Source organism: Parasteatoda tepidariorum, chromosome 11 (genome assembly GCF_982258835.1).
Source record: "Parasteatoda tepidariorum strain Cologne lab strain chromosome 11, Ptep-v5.0, whole genome shotgun sequence".
Taxonomy (NCBI): domain Eukaryota; kingdom Metazoa; phylum Arthropoda; class Arachnida; order Araneae; family Theridiidae; genus Parasteatoda; species Parasteatoda tepidariorum.
In genome coordinates, this window is record NC_141765.1 from 83578127 (window position 1) to 83591930 (window position 13804).

The following is a 13804-nucleotide window of genomic DNA, read 5'->3' on the forward strand; positions in this document are numbered from 1 at the left end:
TCAATTTATAATTTATGTTCAGTTGTAATTAATGTTTGATATAGTATATCCCTTATCTAACTAAGCTTGATTACTTGTAATAAAGCTACAAAATAAAGTGATTGCCAAATAATTATTGCCTATTATGTTCATGCAAGTTAAAAAAACGACTTTTATCACGCCATCAGAAATTTAACTCCTACTTCGATAAAATTAAGATGCTGATTTTAGGATATGTTACTTCAAGAATATATTAAAGAGTAAAAATATTCTTGTTTTCAATACCTTATTTCATGTTTTAGGGGTAAAGGAAGAAACACACACGCAATACATTTTAATTAAATTCACAAGAATCAGAAGATCAAATATATAGTATAAATAATAATAATAAAAATATAAGTATAAACAAAATATAAAGTATAAACAAAAATTTTAATAAGTTATCTTGGCTGCCTTTACAGACTTCGGTCTTTATATGCACGAAAGTTGTTCACGTTTAACCTCATAGTTAATGATCCTTTTTCAATGAAAGTTTCGCAATCAAATCTCTCCGGTGAAGTGAATTGAATGTTCACACTTTCAGTTTCATGAAAATTTTAAATTGAATTGTTCTTAGATAAATAGAAATAACGCAACGACAAAGGTGGCATACGTAGAATTATAGCAAACCATAATCTTCTGAATACTTCTGCGACTTATCGATTTCAGCAATCACTGTTACAAGTCTATTCCGTTTAAGATCCTGTAATGAAAATACACTATATTACCTCTTTGTAACATGCTCTTACAATTCATAATGTTTGCAAAAACCATTATTTCTTATTTATAGAGTAGAGAGAGGAAAAGAGAACTTCAGAAAAGTGAAGCCATACTTGAGACCACCATACTGTGTGGTGCAAGGCCATGGTCAAATGCTTTCCCTCTACCTTAACGGAATAAAGGTACTTTTAATCGTAATTGTACCATTAAGCATTTCAAAATTTTATTAGCAAGTGTAGGGGAGAGTGGGGTCAATTGTAACAGGGTACGATTGTAACAGAGCAAAAATTTCGAGTGTCGGGTTCTAGATTTGGTTCCTAGGTGGCGCACAAGGTGTATTTAATAAATCTACATGTACACCCCTGATGGCAACCATTTTTATGTACTTTTGAAAGAGTTACATCACAAAAGATATTTTCACGCCACGCAAGTACTTTTTTTGGTATTAGAATATTATATTGTAACAAAGTAATTTTGTTTAAACAAATAAAAATTAGTAACCGAATATGTAAGTGGACACTTTAATTAACATTTCAATAAAAAAAAAGATTAGTTTCGCTAATTAACTAGCATTGTTTTTAACAAATGAAGCTGAAATGGCGTCTTGGGGACAATTGTAACAATAAGTAAAGGGACGATTGTAACAGCTGAAAATAAATAATCTTATGTTTACAAACCATTACTTAACTCTTTAAGAACCACCAATAGTTTCCTATATCATTTATATTATGTTGAATGTGCATTATTTTATTTGTCACCTTTCACAGCATAAATTAAAATTTTTAACCCCTTAAAGTTAAAAGTTTAACCCTTTAGGTTTCTGCTCATTATTATTTTTACTCCTAAAATATCACTACTATTTTGATCAATAAAAAAATATATCACAACTATGATAATATGTATAATTAACTATGTTTTAGTTGAATTTATGAACTGTTACAATTGACCCCGTAAGTGGGGACAATTGTAACAACTGCACGACTGTCAAAAATTGTTAATAACTAATATAATAATATTTAAAATCAGGTATTTATTTTTTTTCTAGTAGAGGATAGTCTACTTTACTCGTCTGTCAATTAATACTAATAATATATTGGATTTTTTGTTAGTTAAAAATAGTTAAGTAAAAAATGTTACAATTGACCCCACTCTCCCCTACTCGAAATTTTTTTTAATTCTTAACTGCAACATTAGTTTAATAATGATCTGTTTGAAAACCATTTACTAAATTATATAAAAACAATTAAACATGAATATGAAATGTATAACAAATCATTATCGAAAAACTTTTACTGTTAAACCATCAGTTTGAAATGTTTTTTTTAAAAAAAACTAAAACAATTCTTTTTAAAAAGATGTAAATTTGTAATTTATTTTTGTCTGGTTAAATGTAGTGATTGTTGCTATGAGCATAATTACGCTTGTTCAAAAGACTAACAATTTTTGTATGTTTAACTAATTATTCACTAAATTTAATTCAATATATTCTTTCATAATACCTTAAAGTGACTTAATTTGTGAAATCTAAAAATTATTCCCCTAACTGAACTCTAATCTCAGGTATCCACAATTTTTTTTAAAAGTTGGCAGATGCAATATAGATTATTCTCTCATACTTTGATGTTTGTGTTCATTAATTAAATTCTTTATTATTTCAATGACATCGACTCTCTACGATAAGAAAAAAAATGACTGATTCCTTCACAGGCATATAAAAGGGCGTGAAAAAAGATTCTATATAACCAAACATCACAAGTTTAAGTCTAACATTGTACATTTAATTTATTGTTTAATTATTCAGTTTAGATGTCAATGCTGATTCTCTTTTTATTTATATCAATAGATATCAACATTTGAAATAAAGAAATCTTTATACACGATTTTTCTTTTCAATCCTTATTTACTTTAACATATGAATGAGTAACGATATAGTTTTTCTTTTGTTTCATATGCGTTATTTTTACATGTTTGCTTTTCTTATGCGTTACTTTTAAGCGCTTAATACTATGCGTTATTTATAATTTTCTTATGCGTCAATTTAGTTAGTTTTCTTATATTGCACATTAAACTTAATTTTGCGAGTTATTATGTTTACTTTTCTTTGTGGTGAGACTTCTACGCGTTTAATTTTTTATGTGTTACTTTTACAAACTTATTACATGCATTACATTTTACATTCTACTTTTTTGTTGTTGATTTTTTCTTATAAATTAATTTTTACTTTTTTTATGCCTTACTTTTCCACTTTTACTTCCTTTTTATTTTAAGCGTAAATATGTATTACGCTTTACTTTTCTTTCAGCGTTAGACGACAGTGTTTTAGTTACAGACAATGTAAACTTTACTTTTTTACGCGTTATATATTATTTTTTACCTATTATACGCTTTTAACTTGACTTTTTTTTTCTCTGTAGGTTACTTTTACTTGTTTATTTCTCTTATCTGTTGCTTTTACTTTTTTCCGTTTTTCTACTCTATTCTTTAATAAATAGTTTACGCTTTCCATTACTCTGCATATTTCCAGTTACTTCTCTCAATGCGTTATAATTTTACCCATGATTCCCGCGTTTACCTTACAAAATATTTATATATATTTCTTTGCTTTACTTCTAGTGTATGCTTTTCTTAAGCGTTTATTTTATATTATATAGTTGCTTTCATGCGTTACTAAATTGACCGCGTTTTCAATTGCACGTTATTTTTAATTTCTTGTATTTTTTATGCCTTCGTTTTCTTTATGCGTTTGCTATTCGTTTAATCTTCCTATGCATTACTTTTTAGCTTCATATTTTTCTAAGTGTTCCTTTTAATAACCGTTAAATTTGCATGCCTTAGGCGGTGTTTTTGTGCATTTATTTTCCTCATGCGTTTTTTCCACGTTTCTCTACTTCTTTCTTTACTCTATATTTCATCTCACTTTTCTTAACCTTTTGTGAGCTAAGCATTGATTTCCTTAAGCATGACTTTAACGCGTTTATTTTAATTATACGTAATTTTTACTCGAATGCGTTTCTCATTGCTTACAAATTCTTTCTAAATAACGCATTACTTTTCTGATTGCATTACTTCAGTGTAACTTTTTTATGCTTTTATTTGCAAACTTCTCATGTTAACTTTCACACGTTACTTTTTTAATGCGTTACTTTTCGCGTTTACTGCTTTTATTTATACTCAATGTTAAATTAACGCGTTCATTTTACTATGCATTACTTTTATCTCAACACTTATATCATATTTTACGCGTTATATCATATTATGCGCTGTTTACTTTAGTATTGTTTACTTTTCATTACATGTTATATTTACGCTTCTACTTGTCTCGTGTGGCACATTAATTTTTACGCATTACTTTTACGCGTAGATATATATATATTTATGTCCTATTTTTCTTGCTTTACATTTATGCTTTTTAAGTTCTTTTTATGCGTTTACTTCCTTAATGCGTTACTTTTACTTTTCTAATGTCTTTTTCTCATTAAATGCAATCTAATTTACTCGATAGATTTATTTTTAGTTTTAGTATCCTTAAAGAGTTTATTCTTCTAATGCGTTACTTTTACTTATCCTATGCGTCATGTTTACGCGTTTCATTTTGTAAGGCAATTCTTTCACGCGTTATTTTCTCTTATGTGTTATTTTTACTTACATGCGTTGCTCTATTCTTTACTCCAGATTTTACAATATATTTTACGCGTCATTTTTCTCTTTGAGTTCATTTTACGCATTACATTTACTTTATATTTTACGAGTTTTTTTTTAGGTGGTACTCTTCTTATGCATGCATAAACTTTATTTTTTACACTTATTATTTTTTTTAATCTTTATCTTTAGACTCAACTTTTAATTCTTATACGCTTCAAACTTAGTTTACTTAACATATCTACTTTGTACTTTAATTTACACTACTATTCATATCCACTTTACACCCATTTTACAATTCATTACGCTTTTTTCCTAGACCAGACTAAATTTAGATTAAATGAAGATCTAATTTTAACTTTATATTATGTTTTACATCACACTTTGCGCTTCGTTTGCAAAACGCTTCTTTTTCAAAATTTACCTCAAACTATACGCTTTACTTTATACGATATTGTATTCTATTAACTTTTTATACTTTATACTTCACTCAATCTTTTTACTATATTTTATAGGTTACACTTACATTTTAAGCCTTACATTATTTTATATTATGCTATTATTAACATTATTATTTTATATCTCTTTACACGTTTTATAATATTTACAGTATGATTACATTATTTTATACTGCTTTACGTTATTCTATAATTTACTTTATTAACGTTTATTCCATATTTTACTTTATTTATCGCTTTGCTTTACACTTTCCTATCCTATATACTTCACGCTATCTGACCCTTTATTTGCTTCGCGCTTTTAAACATGCTTTATATTTTTCGCTATATTTTATTCATTACGTTACTTTATATTATGTTTAACTTTTTTATATACTTTGCATTTTATACTTTTCGCTTTACTTTACTCATGTTTTACTTTATACTTCATATTTTCTCTTTTACTTTGCCCGGTACATTACTCTTTACTACTCTTTTCATTATAATTTCTACTTTTTAATTTATTCGTTTATTTTTACTTAAAATGTTTAGAAAGAAAAGAGTAAAATGTTTAGTAAAGAAAAAGTGTCCATACTTTATATTTTAAGCATTACTAATATATGCAATTCTTATTTTACTCTTTATATTAAATTTTACTTTATTTTACTTAAATTTGATTTGCGCACGATTAATATCGGGATGATTCAGTAAAACATTTATGCCTTAAATTCACTAATTTATTATTTTTTTAATGAAAATTAGATCTTAATCGAGGATACGACAAAGAAAATTCTACTTAGTTGCTCATGATTAAATCATATCTATTTTACGCTTTATAATTATTTTTTTTTTCACCTCAGTTTAGGACTATGTCGAAATACAACAATTTTTAATCACAGTTCTATAAATTTAATGATTTGCTTCATTGAGATTTATTTTAAAAATTTTATTTTACTTGGATAATGTACCATTCTTTAACGAGACATTTCAATTAAACGTTTATTCTTTTATTTCCACCGGATATTAATCTGGAGATGGTTTTATTATCATTATTAGAAAACACAGTTCCCTATCAGGTTCTGTTACATTGATCAAAAAATTTCAATCAATTTTTCTCAAAACCTTGAACGCTTTCAGCAGGAAAATTAATAATTTTACAGGGTGGTTACAAAATACTGTTAGATTTAAAAAAATTGGAATTAATTTTAATCGTTTGGTAAAACAGTTTTTCTCTGACTATACCTGCGATTGGCGCTTTCTGCAAGTGCAGACGATTCTTGATTAAAGCAAAACATTTAGAATAACTTTAAAAGATGGAATAGAAAGGATTGATGGTTAAACAGCTTCTCGATCACGGATTTTCTGCAGGTAGAAATCCTCAAGCGCTTGAAATCTCTTGGGTTAAATAGAACATTTATATTATATAGAACTATAAATCGTTTTTGGATTCTAATAGTTGGAAAGTTCGATCTAGATCTGGTAGTTCACTCTCATTTCTTACAAAAATGAACACTTAAAGAATTCATGAAAAGATACAAAGAAATTCACAGCTCTCTACTAATAAAATGGCTACAGAAGAGAAGGTGAGTCAAAGAACTATGCAAGTTATATCAAATAGAGACCTGAGTTTCCGTCCTCATCTCAAAAGAAATGTTCATGGTTTGACAACTGATCAAAAATTAAGAAGGTTGCAAAAAGCAAGAAATCGCTGATCTAACAGTAACAAACTGGTGATTAGTTTCTGATGAGTAAATATTTTGCACACAACTAAGTTATAATACTAAAAATAATGTTGTATATTCAGCAACCTTCGACGCTATACTTGAAAGTGTAAGAACTGTTCAACGCTTTCAGTACAAGAATTCTGTAATGGTTTGGGTTGCAATGTCAAATAACGGAAAATTTTCTCTGGAATTCATCGATAAAAAGGTAAAAAACGATGTTGAATATTGCAAATACTTATTACTACATGCTGACAGATTGCATGCCAAAAAAAAAGGATATTTAAGCAAGATTCTGCATCATCACACGGAGCCAAACCAACATAAGCTTGGCTCCATGTCAATTGTCTGAAATTTATTAAGCAAGAAGATTGGCCCCCTTCACCAGATCTAAATCCTCTAGAGCAGTGATTCTCAACCACTGTGCCGCGGCACTTTTGGGTGCCGCCGAATTCTTAAAATGTGCCGCCAAATATTAGAACTGATACAATAAAAATTATAATGCTTTTTTTATTATAAGTAAAGTTTAAACTAAAGAAAAGTGTATAGATATATAATATTATATATATATATATACCTACTTTTTATAATTTTTCTACGCTTTAACCACGTGAACATCTCTTTGTGGTCGATTGTCTTGTCTCTGACAATCTTAAAATAAGAAGGAAGTGTTTAAATTGTCTTTGACACACAATTCTAAAAAATGTTGAAATTAGTAGGAAATTTAATGACTATTAAAATTATTAATTAACAAAGGCAATTAATTACATGCTAATTACAAGCTAATTACAAGCTTAATTACAAGCTAAATACTAACTTCCAAGCGAAAATAAAAGCTAATCATTAAAGTAAGCTATGCAATTGATAATTATAAAAACAAATTAACAAAGGATAACTAGCAAAAAAAAAAAAGCTAAGAATTAATAATTAGCAAAAAACTAACTAACAAGAAATCACAAAAAATAATAATTAATGTAAAAAAACTAACAGTTAATAACTATGGAAAACAAGCTAACAATTAATAAGTAGCAAAAAAAAACTGTTACTAATAAAAAATTAGTCGAAAGAAATAATTAATCCCTTAATAAATGTGCTTTTGTAGTACATATTTTATTTCACATTCAAAATTATTATCACAAACTATTTAACACAGTGTATTATAGGTAAGTAAACAACTTTTAAACAAATTTTTTTCATTGTGTGCCATCAAATTTCGAAATCGTTAAAAGTGTGCTGCAACAAAAAAAAGGTTGAGAATCACTGCTCTAGAGTATTGCGTTTGGGGGATTCTAGTCTAAAAATATTGAGCAGCACAGACTCCCTCAAAGCTTCTTTATTGCGTAAAGGGGACCAATTACCTCTTAAAATGATTCGGGCGGTCATCTGACAATGGCGTAAGAGATTATCTTTTGTAATCGATAAAGATGATGGTCGATTGAAATAAATTTTTTTTAAGGTGAACTTACATTTATAGTGTTCCTCATATTTGTGTATTTATCATTTTCTATTTAATGTGTATACAGCAAAATGCTTTGATATTTGTAACACTATTTCGCAGCCATTTGCATGCATTGCTGATTTTTATTTATGTAATAAAAGCCTTTTCTTTTTTTTAAATTGGCTTTAACATAATTCGAAGGTCTAAAAATTATTCTGAATGAAAACTGCTGCTTTATTATTGACATATATGTTGCCCAGGTTAAGTTTTGAATGCCATTTCTTTTTAGTATATGAAATGATGTTTGTTATTAATGTATGCCTTTATATAGCGTATTCTTTTTCATTTCTTAAAAATTTATATAAATGGCGGTTGATATGGTCTCGAAAATTGTTAAACTCTTCTTTTATATTACTTACCCTTAAAAAGCTAAGATGTCGAATCATGGTTGAAATCGTATTTCAGGAAGTTTTCGAAAGCTGAAAATATATCACATATTGATTATTATTATATTAATACTTATGCAACATTATAGGGATCTTTCAAGCATTATGCAAACATAAAAGGAATTGGGGCTTGTGATTCACTTATTTTTTCTGAAAAATAGCAGATGGGGTATGAGCCATGCATGCGTAAGACATTTAAATAAAAAAAATTTAAAAAATTTTCTTAAAAAAAATAGCAGTTAAAATAACTTCAAATTTAAAATAAAAGTTCGACAACAATTGCTGTTATGTGCTTAATAGTTCAAGAGTTTTAACAGAAATAATGAATATTCTTCTCAAAATTTCATAAAATGAATTGAAATATTCACTGATTTTATTTTTTGAAAAATTACCTTATTTATTTGAATTCTAAACTTCGATTACTTCAAGAAGAGCTACAATTAGAGCAAGATGGTGCGTTGTTACTTTTTTACTTAAGCATAGGATGTGATTTGCTTATTTTCGGTGACTAAGTGTCCAAAATTGAAGGAAAAAAAAACACTTTAAATGAACGGCCCCATATAGTTAGAAATATATCCTCTTTTTGATGTTAAAGATAACGCACATTTTATTCATAAATTACAAAATGCTACAAAATTGGAAATTCATAACTAATTTCAGTTCATTCTTAAAGAGGAGAATTTAATCTTAAGGGATGAAAGACACAAACAATGAAAAATACAGACTCAAAATTGTTAATGATATAAAAGTTAACAAGTTTATATTGCACTAACTTTTTTTTTCAATGTTATTCTCCTTGGTAATTTTGAAGTGGTTTCTGCACTATTTCTTTACCTGAAAAAGGTGTCAAACATGTTAAGGATGGAACATTTTCTGGGATCACGTTATTTTATAAAGAATAGGGAATTCCAGTTTTAATCTACTCTGTTATTAGTAAACTAAATTATTCTTTATTGTTTGTTTTCTCAATTTGACCTTTATGAAAATATAAAAAATGAGAATGCTGCTGGCACTTCCAACTTTTATAAATTCTTTGGAATATGGCTTTTTATTCGACACAGAGAAAGATTTATTTTTGAATTAGAGAGGATTTTATCAGAACAGAATAATGCAGATAATTATATCGGATTTTGACCTATACAAGAAGGGTCAGAAGTAAACTATTCCACTGCCGTGCAGCCTAAGGCTGCAAAAATCGGTTTCAACCGCATATAAATATAGTTTAATTAATAGTCTACAGCAAAAAAATAAAGCAGTTAAAAAAATAAGAAGGAACAAAAATGCTATACTTACAGCAAAAGTTTTAAGAGTCGTCAAAATTGTTCCAATTTGATATGTCAGCATCTAAATATGTCTAGCAGTTCTCACACTCGATTAACCATGTTAAAAACATCCAAACGGGCCCTCGGACAACTGAGCAAAATAATCCTATAAAAACAAAAATATGTTGCATTAAAATAATGTGTAAAAAATTATTCATTTCTCCGGAGATTGAAAGCAAACTTGCAAAAATTACATGATTTAAAAATTAAGTGTGAGAAACATGCAAAAAGATACACTTTTTTCTTAAGATCCTGAAAAATAACCACTTTTATGATAATTGAAAACTTTCAAATAAAATCAGTATAACTCATTAAAACTTAAGAGTAATAATAAAACTCATTAAACAATAGATCAATAAAAGTTTAACCTGAATAAAAGAATATAATTTAACTATTCTTGTGGTAAAGCATATCGTTAAGATTTACCGAGGCTTGTTTACACCATTCCTTCAAAGTTTGCCAAATAATGCATTGTATTGCTGAATTTGATATCTTTTTAAAATCAAAAATAATTTACAGAATACTTAGTTAGAGCATAACACTTGAACCAAATTATTGTCAAAAATAAATATTTATAATTATTACATTCGTAGGAAGTTGCTTTTTACCTATTGGCAAAATGGGTCTTGTTTTGGGTTTTATAGCGTGCGCACTTTATTTGGACGTCATCACACTTTTCAACTGCGTTCAAGAATAATAGTCAACAGTGCGCATGCGTCGTCATTGCACGCGTTGCTATGGCGACCGCTGCTGTTTGATAATTTTTCCTAGATTTCTTTTTGTTTTCACCAGCAGTCATTCTCAATGCATTTACATGATATTAATTTAAAGTATTTTTATATTCTTTTTATTATTAACTTATAATTACTGCCTTGACGGTGATTTCAATATAAATATAAATACTGAAGAAGTATTTTGTGACGTCTTGAAACACGTATATAGGCAGGATTTGAAAACCAAATCGACGACAAACATCAATTGATGACAGTTTTTGCCATCCATGATATGGAATATTGCAAACCAGAAAAAAAAGCATTTGACCGAAGGGTCTCCAGTTAATATTGCGATCAAAATTTCTAATTTTTCTTTTAAATATTAGAAACAGTCTAATAGTTGCTAAAAAAATCTGTTAGATAATCGGAATTATATTTGTGCTAAAATATATATAAAAAAAAAAGTAGTTTGAAAAAAACATTTTTGCTATTGTTTTCTATTGCTAATTTTTTTTTTACATCATACTTAAAATATGTGAAGCCTAATAATTCTGTTAAATGGCTCTGTCGAGAATGAAGCCAAATTCTACAATAATTCTAGCCAAAATTACTTGAAGGTTGAATGTAATATCTTCACTGCACGTGATGGTCACATAAAATATTGCCGGTAAACCAAAGAAAAGTTTTATTCCTGATTTCTATTCTTCTAATAAACTAACTTAATTTACGATAAATTCCAAACATGTTTCTCGATTTTTAAACATATTTATGTTTCTCAGTGTAAGATTGTTATAGTATTAATTTGTTGCTATAAATAAATATTTCACTAAGAATTTTTTTTTTTTAATTCTAATCAATGAAGTAACTAAAGCAATGTATCAGAGCAGGGGTCGGCCAAGTGGTCCATACGATATAGGAGGTCGATGAATTAATACCAATGCTATTTAAAAGCAAATGTTTTAATAGTAACTCAGTATAAATAATTTTCGCCTGCAGATTCGACAGAAAGCAGCAGAATCGAGTCATTCGCAGCAATACCTGGGAGCCGTCTAAAATGAAAGTCCTTGTACTAAGTTGAGTTTGTGGCTATGTGAGAATAGTATAGCTTGTCTGTGGTAAGAACTCCCCCCGCCACAAAGTTTCAGGCCGGCTGCCGCTATGGAAAAAAGGATAGCGCATCTCAGGGAGGGTTGCTTTGCTTTATTCTGGGGCTAACACAATAGATCGAAGAAAAAGATTCCCATTCTCTCACCTAAAAGACCGAGCCAAAATCTGTTCTAAAGAATGACCCTACTCGAAATTTACAGCTCGTTGCCATAGTCACCGCCACGAGTCCAGACGAATGACTAGGGGAGTTCTTACTTTAGACAAACTATACCAAAACTGCGGTTGTTGACTTTTATGAGAAATTAAAACATTTAAGTCATATTACCGTTTGATACGGGATGCTTAAACGCGTTTAATTTTCTGATGCGTTACTTTTTCACTTGTTATACGCATTATATTTTAAACGTTATTTTATGATTTGCTTTTACGTAATCACTCTTTTTAAACATTGCTTTCACGCGTATACATTTCTTATAATTTTACACGCTACTTTTTTATTTGCTATTATTTAATTCAACATTTTTTACTTAATTTATATTTTCCTTTTTTTAATGAGTTACTTTTACCTTTTGTTATGCATAACTTTAATACATAGTGCATGTTTCTCGTTACTTTAGTCGTTTACTTTTACATTTCGCATGCGTTATTTACTAGTTATATGCGTTATGTTTTGCGCGTTAGTATTTTCTTTGCGGTACTTTTCTTATGCGATACTTTTGCCTTTCTTATACGCTAATTTTTGTGTTACAGCATTTTGCGTTTTTATATTTTATGCATTAGTCCTCTTTGTGATGTTTTTAAGCCTTGCTTTTCCTTAACAGTTACTTTAACGCCTTCTTATTTCCTTATGCTTTACTTTTCCGTGTTATATTTTATGCGTTATTTTTTCCTAAGCGATATTTTTTTAGCGATACTGTTACATTTTGTATGCACTATTTTTACGAGCTGCACTTGTTAATTTATGCGTTATATTTTGTTTTTCTTCATGCGTTACTTATACGCTTTACTTCTCTTTATGTATCGACTTATACACATTTTATTTTATATTTTAAGATTTACATTTCTTTGTACGTTACTTTTTCGCGTTTACTCTTTTAAGCGTTACTTTTTGAGCGTTTATATTTCAAACGCATACTTTTACTTGTTACGTTTCTTTATGCGTTGCTTTTAAGAGTTTACTATTCACATGCATTATTTTAGATTTTTTTTATACGTTACTCCTGCTACTTTATCTTTTAATTCGTCACTTAAACACTTTATTGCAACTCCTTACTTCTCTTTTACTAGATTACGTACTGCATGTATTACTTTTACTCGCTTATTTTACTTTTCCTATTCGTTACTTATACAGGTTTACTTTTTCATACGTTATTTTTAAGCATTTAAATTTATTATGCATAATTTTAACGCGTTTTCTTATCTTGAAAGTTGCTTTTTATGTTATGCGTTATAAAATTTTTCTCCCTTACTCTTCTTATGCATTACTTTTTCACGTACTTTTTTTAAACATTACATTTAGACGTCCAGTTTTCTTGTGGATTATACTTAATTCAACACGTAATTATATTGGGTTGTTCGGAAAGTAATTTCGTTTTTCTTTGGGAAAATGAAAGACAATTTTCGCATAATGAATAAATATGTTATTAAATTATATATTGGCCATTCTGGTCCAACACCTTTAGCCATCTTTCTGGTAGTAGCATGATTCCACGCTCATAAAATGTTTGGTCTTTGCTGGCAAAAAACTTATCCAGCTGATTTTAGACCTCTTCATTTGAAGTAAAGGTTTCACAGTCCAAAAAATTTTTAACTGACCGGAATAAACTATAATCCGAAAGCTCCAGATCTGGAGAAAATGGTGGGTGTGGCGGCGTATCCCATTCAAGATGTAAAAGCTTTTGGCGAGTGGCCAAACTTGTATGGAATCTCGCATTATCTTGGTGGAACACTATACCTTTTCTGTTGATTAATTCTGGCCTTTTCTGTTGAAGTGCATCATTCAGTTTGTCCAGCTTGCGACAGCAGACTTCCGAATTAATTGTTGTGTTATCCAGTAAAAGCTCAAATAAAAAATCTTTTAAAATCCCACCAAACAGACAGCATCTTTTTTTTTGTTGATGGATATTGGCTTTCGAAATGCTTTGAGCCGGTTCATCTTCGTTGCTCCATGATCTCTTGCGTTTGACATTGTTATAAACAACTCATTTTTCGTCCCCAGTAATGATGCGCTTCAAAAATGGATA

General features: G+C 28.7%; 1 long non-coding RNA gene across 1 annotated transcript in view; it reads right to left on the bottom strand.

Annotated features, from left to right (window-relative positions):
• Positions 1–298: 298 nt before the first annotated feature.
• The window catches only part of LOC107445981 (uncharacterized), a 63470-nt gene continuing 49964 nt past the window's right edge, over positions 299–13804 (bottom strand). Inside the window, exons 6-9 of the long non-coding RNA XR_015430267.1 lie at positions 9713–9847; positions 9193–9253; positions 8393–8452; positions 299–721 (exon numbers count right to left, since the gene is read on the bottom strand). This is a non-coding gene — a long non-coding RNA (uncharacterized LOC107445981). The remainder of the gene's footprint in view (positions 722–8392; positions 8453–9192; positions 9254–9712; positions 9848–13804) is intronic.